This window comes from Patagioenas fasciata, chromosome 3 (genome assembly GCF_037038585.1).
Source record: "Patagioenas fasciata isolate bPatFas1 chromosome 3, bPatFas1.hap1, whole genome shotgun sequence".
Lineage (NCBI taxonomy): Eukaryota > Metazoa > Chordata > Aves > Columbiformes > Columbidae > Patagioenas > Patagioenas fasciata.
Window position 1 is genome coordinate 75,700,063 of NC_092522.1, and position 9,600 is coordinate 75,709,662.

General features: G+C 40.5%; 1 long non-coding RNA gene across 1 annotated transcript; it reads right to left on the bottom strand.

Annotated features, from left to right (window-relative positions):
• Positions 1–1,612: 1,612 nt before the first annotated feature.
• Positions 1,613–6,648, bottom strand: LOC139827739 (uncharacterized). Its single transcript, XR_011738659.1, has 3 exons — positions 6,426–6,648; positions 2,514–2,583; positions 1,613–1,860 (listed from the first exon to the last, which is right to left on the bottom strand). It is a non-coding gene; the product is annotated as an uncharacterized lncRNA (long non-coding RNA).
• Positions 6,649–9,600: the final 2,952 nt, after the last annotated feature.

A 9,600-nucleotide genomic window follows, 5' to 3' on the forward strand; every position in this document is an offset into this window, starting at 1 on the left:
CAAGTCTGCAGATAGAGCAATGTCTGTAGGTACAGGAATATGTAACATCAGCAAACACTTTGTATGAATATCCTTCTTTTGTGCCATTTCTAAACAAGCTGTGGTTGTAGCAAGTACAGAATACTTTGAAAAGATTTTGGGTCTGGCCAGTATTTGGTTCCGTAACTTGATCATAATTTGTCTCAGAAAAGGGTGGCTATGCTCATGACAGGTGAGTCGAGCTCAGTATCCTACTTATGCCAGTCCCATCTGTTTTATTTTGCTTGAAATGTTTTCATATGGATAAGCTTTCTTGGGGGAAGACATTTCCTGTTATCTTTTCTCACTCACCCTGTAACTTTTTGTCTTTTAGTCAAAGACCTGCTAAGTAATTGCTTGTTAATGAAATGACTTTTTCCCATTGACTGATGCCATCCTACCATAAATGCAGAAAATGATCCATCATCCATTCTGAAATCCTCAAAGGTAAATAATTTCCCACATCAACTACTGCACTAAAAAATCTATGGCTTATGAGCTTCCAGCACCTCTGGACTGAGACACCATTTCTTCATTATAATTTTGAAATAGAAAACATCATCTTGAGATGAACTTCCAGGCACATGGTTCTGAGACACGACAGAGAAAATACAAAATACAGACCATAAATATAGACAGTTGTGGGTAGCTTAAAGTGCAACAATAATGCAAAGTGTTGTTGAAGAGAAACTTGCCATTCTTTGCAGTGGCAAAGACCAAAGAAAGAAAAGAAATTAATGGGATGATGTGCTGTGGGAAGCATGCTGAGTTTTTGGCTTATGTGTCAGACCAGAGGTGGACAAGGATGGAAAGATAGCAATGGCAGTAATGGCCAAGAAATTCTGCCTGAGTGCAGACAGCAAATCTAAGTCCCTCCCGGACTGGGCTGGGCAGGTGTGAGATGACTGTGGTGACACACCAACTTCTCAGGGCTCATTGCCATGGTGTTCCTGCTTTCTCCCCCACAATCCGTGCTGTAGCTGCAGTGCCTGGCTTCTCCTTGGCTTCAGGTGATGCTCAGCAGCTGATTCTTAAAGCCTCCTGCCCTCCTGTTGGCTACTGGCCACTTCGGAGGGTCCTGCTAGACGTGCAGACATCCAGCTTCATTCTGCTGCCTCTTCCCTTTGCATGGCTGAGCTCACAGTCTGGCTGCTGTGCGTGTGGATTAGCCATACCAGCGTACATGGCATGAACACAGGCATGTCCATCCAGTGGGCTTTGTCTCTTGTGCTAGCATCCAGGTGAACCCAGAGGGTTGCAGCCTGGATATCCTGCATTTCCTTCTTCTGAATTCAGGCCAAAGACATTTCGGGGACAAAAAGAGCTCCACTGGGCAATGCCGCACTCTTATCATTTGTTAGGCTCTTTCCCAGTGCTTCAGCCCACACATAACAGCTTTGGCTGTGAATGATCTTTGCAGTATTCACTACTTCTAAACAAAAGGGATTTAAAGTTTTTCCCAGTAGCCTGAAGGGAAGATGGCTGCTGCCCTCAATTGCCTAATTTGCTGAACCCAGCTGAAGGGTGAAGCTAGTTATTCAGACACAGGTGAAAAGAAACAGGACCATCCCGCTATTTCTTACAGTCCATTTTATTGAATTTAGTTCTCACTGGAGGTGTAAAAGCAGGTGACAGCAGATATAGCCTGCTTTGTTCTGACTATTTCTGGCTTGCTCTGAAAGTAATTTACTATAGAATAACCCACGTTAGAAGCTGAAGCAATTTTACACAAAGCAAGTATAGCTTGAGCATCCTTCACAAGTTGTCCTGGCAATGAGGAGTCCTCTCCCATGGTGAAAGAGTGGCTTGCTCTTCCTGCTCCTCCAGCACCTGATCTGTCTGCTAAAACAGACAATGAGGTTGACACTGGTAACAATGTTTTATTTTGCATAGAGAACAGTATTTTTTTTTTCTAGGTCTATATGTCTGGCAAGCCTATTAATTGTTCCTGTTCCGGTAAGAAGCTGCAGAGATGTAGTTGTAACACTTAACATCCAAACAGTTATTCATTAAAAACCAAACCAAACCAAACCAAACAAAGAAACAAAACCCTCCAAAACCAAACCAAACAAAAAACACTCAAAAAATTAGTTCTATACTTAGTACTAGAATTGTGTTCCATTCTTTCAAGTCCATTAGACTGGAATATTGAGAGACTGAGAAAATGCAATTTGGAGCTATGGAGGCAGCTTTAAGGTAGGCTAAGTATTGGACATTTTGTCACTTCACCATTATTTTACTAAAATCAAAAGGGCTGTGCCAGTTAAGGATGAGTCAAGGATTTGCCGCATTGCTTTATTAGAACGCTAAGCCATAAACCAAGTAGAAAAGTATTGGTGCTGCTTGAGCTAACCAAACAGCCATGTGAAGGCTGAAGTCACCCAAAATAATCCAACAAGCTCCCTTAGCCCTGTGTGGCTGAACTCAGCCATCTCAAGCTGAATTCCAGTGGTGCTGGAAGGCTAATCTATGCACAAGCTGTCCGAACCACTTACCCAGAAGAGAGGAGACATTACATTACACCTGCTTCAGGAGCTCCTTTGGATGGTGAACAATCCTGGGGGACTCAAGAACGAAAAACAAGCAAAAGTAAATGCATAACCTGAACAACCAAAGGGACTACATATTTTAAATTCTGAGGACAAGGTGCATACTGTTGGGTGGATAACTTCACTCTTTGAATTAAACTCTGAGACATTTAACAGCCAGATGCATTCCTTACATTCCCAAGGGAGCCACTGAACATTTATTCCTTATGCCCCCTTCATTGCAAACTGTTCAAACCATTGCAGCAGGCCTCCACCACAGAGACAGCTGAACCAAAATGTGATAAAAAGCAATTTTTCTAGACATCCATTCAGAGACCCAGGAATTCTGCTGGCGAAAATAGCAGTGTGTGGCATTTGGACTCTGCCAAGCTCGTGCCCCACGAAAGACAACAGGTGACAAACTTGGAGCCTGTGAACAAGGAAGAGCCAAAGGCAAGAAAACAGCACCCACTGCCCTCCTCAAAAGCCATCTTGCCCTTACCATCTTTTGCTGTCTACATTTTTCTGAGTTTTTTGTTACTTAGTAACGTAAACGCTGGGTTAGTTTATAAGGAGAAAAATGGTACACTAGGATTGCTGCCTCAGCCAGTGTAAATCAAATACTATAATCTTCTGAGAATAAAGGAAAGTGTGTAGTGATAGGGAACCTTTTAGAGGCCAAACACAGAAAGAAAAAGAGCGGCTGCATTTACTTGTGCTGCAAAAAATATAAAAGTAATTCATCAGCTCAGACTGAGCATTTTATGTACACTTTGTGTGGAAAGAAAAGGATTCAAATATTATCAAATTAGGTTTATTACAAAGTAATATCATATTTCTGCCATGGAATTGGCCAGTTACTGATATTCAGTAATTTCTATTATTCATTCTAGGTTTGCCTTTGACAAAACTCAGTTCTCATGACAGCCAAAAATATTTCACCTGGGATTAATGCAAGTCATTTTATTTCTGTTTTCCTGTCTTCACAAATGTCCAGGTAGGTATTCTAGCATATTCATGCATTAAGGAACTGAAAATTCCTAAGAGGTCTGGGGTTTTCTTTGTTCACTTGATTTTGAGGTGGTAGTTGAAGAAATTCACAGTAAAGTCACAGGTAAGAAGAAATGACACATCTCTTGGGAAGCATGCAGGTAAACTGAAATACTAACCTAACTTCCTTCACAGAAAGCCTACTAAAATGTGATTTTATGTTTTGTAATTATCCCAAATACTACTGGATAGGACAGCCTTTGAACATCATCATCCTTGAAGGGTATTAAATTGGCCTCCCTCCCATGAGGACTGACATGGGACTGTTTGTACACACCAGTTGTCCCACAGAATAGCTGGGTGATGGGAGAACCTTGCACCTGATTCACAACTGCACTACATTAGCCCATAAAGCTGAAAGATATTACACTGCCAGAGAACTGCGATGAGTATGTTGCAGAAAAAGTGGCTATCTCAGTACTATAACCAAATCCTCAGGATTAAGGATCATATTTGAAGCCTTTTCTTTTCATGCAAGATGTACGTAAAGTGCCCAGTCTGAGCTTATGAATTACTTATATCTTTTAAAGCACTGGTAAATATTTTTGCTAGCAAATATATCAGTATTGGAGGATGCTGAAATGCCTCAGCTCACTTTCTCCCCTTCCTACAGTTCTCATGGGGAAGAAGCCCAGACAATCAGAACTCCAGTACCTGGTATCACACTGCTGGCTGCTTAGGCTAAATGTTGTCACAGTGATCCCTCAGCTTCTGGTGTCCCTTCCTTCACTAAAAGCTTGAGCTCTCTGTTTCTTACTGAAATACCTCCAATGAGGCTCACCTCTTGTGAAAAAAAACTGTGTATGGCAATAAAGAATCCAGTCTTGATGAAATTGCTGCAGACTTAGTTTGATGTAAGTGGGAGCTGAAATTGAGGTATAATAATTTGACAACATTTTTGAGGGTATCATTTTCCCCAGAATGCCTTTATCAGTGTCACTTGGTGTGTTATTTATTCACCACACATTATACCGCAGTTTCCTGACCAGATTGTGACATTTTCCAACATCCTTTCAGCATTATTGTCAAAATTGTCTAAACTAAAAGATAAAACTTTAAAATAATCGATTTTGCCAGTTTTAGTCCTATCTTTGCCTCTGAAGTCTTTCCAAAATCTATAAGAGACTGAAATCAGTCCAAATTGCCTTCTCTGAGTTCCAAAAGAAAGGGAGAAGAAAAGAAAATAAGCTTTTGGAAGAAAGCAAGTCAATTAAATACAGTCTAAAGAAGTGCTTGCATGGTCTAGGGAAAAAAAGATCATTAGCAGTCTTATGGAAGACATTGACTTTAAAGTCAGCATTGACACTAAGGACAACAAAGAGAATAAAAAATAATGAAATAAAGTTTCTTCCTCCTAATGAAAAAAAGGAGAGCTTCAGCATCTTCTGTTTTGAATGGCTTTAATAAAAGACCCCAAAATACGCCATTTTGTGCCACACTGGCATGAAACCTTTTGCTTAATTGTGTTGTAAAGTCAATTTAAAAATGTCCGCTGTAATGCATGAGGTAGCAATGTAATAAACTCTCAGTGTGACTCTTATGAAATAAAACCTACAAAGACATAGACTTTCTGTATGAGGGACATTTATTTAGGCTTGGTTCTGTCCAAATTAAGCACTAATACTAAACAATGTGCATTAATACAGGAAGCCCCAAATGAACTAGTAAGTTAAACCAGCCCAGGATAGCTCTGTGGCACTGAAGTCAACCGGAACAGTACAGCCCACATTCATAACATGAAATTACCCTACCCTTCAAGACCGGGTGTCTTCATCCAAACTGCCTGTTGGAAATGGTCCATAACTAACTTCTGACCCATGCCCAAGGCCTATGTTTGGAAGACTGATGACCAGTCTGGATCAAAACCAGCAGCCACTGGCTGTTGTACAGCAGAGACACTTGAGTTACAGTGTCTGGGAACACACCCTGGAAGTATTTGGTTTGCTGCTATAGATGTAGACTTTGCAGATATTGATCCTACAGCAAACACAACTTTGAGTAAATCTTCCATCCCCATGAGCCAGTGAAATAAGGTAGCTGGGATCAGAATTAATATCAGGTTGTATGGTGAACTGGCACTGTCTCTAAGGCATGTCTGGAGCTGCTTTCTTCCATCTGTAATGATAGCTTAGCACGCTTACAGAGGAACAAATTTTTGATGGCAATGGAAATGTAAGCAGCTCTTGTCCTTGATTGTTTGCCCTACAATGCTCCATGCCAGAGCTAAGCTTTGTGATTTCTTCTTTCATCCTAGAAGTGGTGAAATTAAAAACAGATTCTCTTTTCTGACTGGCAGCAGCCAGTCATGTGTGGTGGTGAGCTGTGTCACAGGGTATTAATCTCCTTGCTGGGAAGCTATAATTCACTGCATGTGAACAGACAGAGAAGATTCTGATTCCATTAAAAAACACTGAAGAGGGTGTCTGGCTCAAACCCTGAGACTTAAACTTTTCCTATGCAAGAGAATTATACAGGTGTGTGACCAGTCCTGAAATTAGTGAAGTTGTGTGAGCACCTGGGATACTGGCAACACTGATAAGCAAAGGAAGTCACATTTCTGATGACCCTGATGGTCTTCTCACCTGTGGTGACCTGCTTAGTAGTTAGCAAAATAACAGCTGTTTCTCACTATGTCTCATGACTTCATTTTCCCTCTTCTTCTATCCCCTGGATTCCTCCATTACTCTGTTCTCCTCATGCTACCTGAATCATGCTATCATTTCCAGGCACATGCCAAGACCCTGGGTTTTGTGTCAATTCTCCTGCACACAAGATTCTATGAGTGAGTTCAATTCACAAATTTAACACCTGCTGCCTTTGCAAGCTTACTTTTCTGCTAAGTGATTTGAATCAGTTTGTGGAGGAGTCCAGTGGCAGCTCAAGACAACAAGCATGTCCTGAGGCCATGAGGAGGAGGTCACAGCTGCAGCCTTTGGTAGGAGTGATCTGTCTCTGAAACTGCACTTATCGGAAGCAGAGGCTTCTTTCCTCTTCCTCAGACGCTCTCCCACATCTTCCCAGTCGCCGGAAGCAACCTAAACTATAGACACAGGAAGGGTCTGGAGGAGAGAAAAGTAACATTATTCATGTCTTTTGTTTTGGCTCTGCAGAAAGGGACTTAGGATTTCCTGAACCTGAAAGAGTGAGCATAAGGAGGAGCCCTATGCTGTGCCTGTTCTTGTCTCTGTAATCCCATCTCTCTTTTTCAGATTTAATTGCTTGTTTTCTTGGTGTGTGTACCTTGATTTAAAGGAACTAAACAGGGAGGTATTGCTCAGTGTGTAACTATGAAATAGGCATTCCCTCCCCCAGGGTCTCCTTTATCGTACATCTATCCTCCCAACTCCTAAAAGAGCTTCTTAGGGACTTTTATAATAGACTCCCTGATATTTGGCACTTATATAACTGTCTGTAAACACTGTGCTGGTTTTATCACATTGGTTGCAACACAGAATTTATTCCATTGGGATTTACTGTAGTATCAATGCTACAAAAGGAAAAAAATAGAGAACTTGTGCAGCCATAGAAAATTATTGCCTTGATAAATCAACATCAGCAACCAAACTTAAATAGTTTTTTAAATCACAGTTCACAGCTTTTAGACTCTAATTCTCTATGTTCTAAGCATGTGATGATGAGAACAATACTACTACTAGATATAATATAAATACTTCAAAGCCAGAAAAACTAATTCAACATGCTAAAGTAATACATATAAAAATGGTTAAATTACTTCCACAAAATAAATAACAAAGCACACACAACATTTCTGTTTATTGATGATCTATAACTATTCCATAATTGCAAGCAGTATTTGAAAAATGCTGCTTCCCACTTAGTCATTTACTGCTTGTTTCTTTTGCTATTCTCTTTGTGAAACTGGCCATATAAACCATGTAATGTGTTTTGTCCCTTATGTTTCTCACGTAGGAGAAAAGCTATTTCCTCTAGACTCCTAGGTCTCTCAGCCACACTGCTGTTAGCACACACATTTTTAGCCATTTACCCAAAATGTATTAAAGTAAGTTTCTCCTGCATTACATATGTAAATAATAGTAGTTAACATATGCACAGTTTGGTCTTGGCAAGTAAGCTGCAAGATACATTGGCATCTTTTAAATGTTATTTCTTTGTTCTCCAGATCCTAAAGGTTTGGGAGGTAAGGCAAAATATCTGTGTTTGTTGCTATTTCCCTCCGAACAAAATCTCTAGCTAATGTGGTCAGAGACATGCACTCAAACACAAGAAGAGGATTTAACAGATGTAGTGGCATCTGCTTGCACTTTCAGAACCTTAACTAAAAATGTTCTGAGGAACCATTTCCTGCCTCCTTCTCAGTGAGCACCAACTTAGCTACCCATTGATAACACTTTAAATGTCAACACTGTTTTATCACTGCTTATCAGAGACAAAACAGGAACAAAGGCAATATACCATCAAATTTCCCCAACACCCAGTCTGAAAAGAACCTTAAAATACTTACCAAAGATATTCTGCCTTTGCAAGCTGAGGTTGAGCCAAGGACACATGAAGCTCAGGCAGCAGGACTGGGCTCAGAAACCCAAACATAAAATTGGAGGGTGAGGTGCATGTTCATGAGACCAAGCATGTGCCATTCACATACCCGGTCATCTGATCATATGACATTACTGTGTCTAGGGAAGTATTTTTTTGTTACAAATAACAAATGCTATCAAATATTAACCTAGCTACTTCTCACATAAGGACAAATTATCTCAAGTAGAGCTGTGGAGGCAAATATTCAGCAACTGTTGTTATGGGTGGAAGAAAAATACCTATTTTAAAAATTATTTTTTAATTTGGGCATATTTTCTACTTTCCTTCCTTTTTTTCTTCCTTCTTTCTCTCTTTCTCTCAGAAGAACTAGGAATCCAATTAATTTACATCAGGATTTGTATGAAACACAAACAAACATCCTTTGTTTCTATTCTACCTGGCTGTTAACAGCAAAAGTGCTGCCAGAAGTGTACTTCAAAGACTCTCTTGCAATAGCTTCTTTCAGAGCTTTTCCTTCCTTCTCCAAGGACATTATCTAAATCAAGAAACTATGTTAGATAGGAGAGTTGTAGTGGTTAACCTAATGATGAACACAGCTCTGTGAAAGTTCCCTTACGATGGCTTCAAGACTAAATACCTAACTTTTGGAAAACTATTTGGGAACACCACAGAGTGGTTCTTTATTATACTTTATGATCTTTGTTATCTGCTTATTATCTGCTTATTATCTGCAGGGCAAACTTGATCATCACCTAGTCCTCACAGTGCTTCCAGAAACCCCTACATATGTTCTGAAAGTGTAATCTCCTTCCCCATAAAGGGCTCAAATTCACCACTATACATCTCATGAGGCACTCTACTGTTATCACTGAGTCTTCACACCAAGCTCCACTGTGAGCATGAGACATGGTTCTTAAAAAACCCCACAGTTCACTTGGTATTGAGGCACATGTATGGGAAATCTTCAGCCTGCTTCTCAAACTAAAAGGTTCTAACAAGAGCCTTTTTCTAGAAGAGGTTTTTGTAAGGCTCTAGCTTTGCCAAGGTAGACCTGATTTGGTTCATTCCTGAGTTTATTGATGTGTAGATGTCCCAGTTAGGTATACACAAACATGGAGGTAGTGGTTATGGAGGGAGAAAAAGGCTGTAATGAGACTAAGGACAAAAATAACTGCTCAGTGTATTGGGACTTTCAGGAAATCCACAGCAGACGGCAAATTTTGCAGCCTCTAAGTGAGCAGGGGACAAGAGAAAAAGAAAAATAATATGTGATAAACTCTGGGCTGTGTGGCAGAGAAAATAATTTAGCGTATCCACAGAGCAGTGGATGGGGTACTAAACTTGCACAGCAGGGACCTTCTTGAGCCATGGCCTTGACCACAGAAACCCTAAAGATGACAAGGAGCAAGCAGTGAGATCCCTTTCCCCAGAGAGTCCAGTCCTCCAAGCTCTTCTCCATGAGAGTCAGCAGGCAACACTGCCTGCT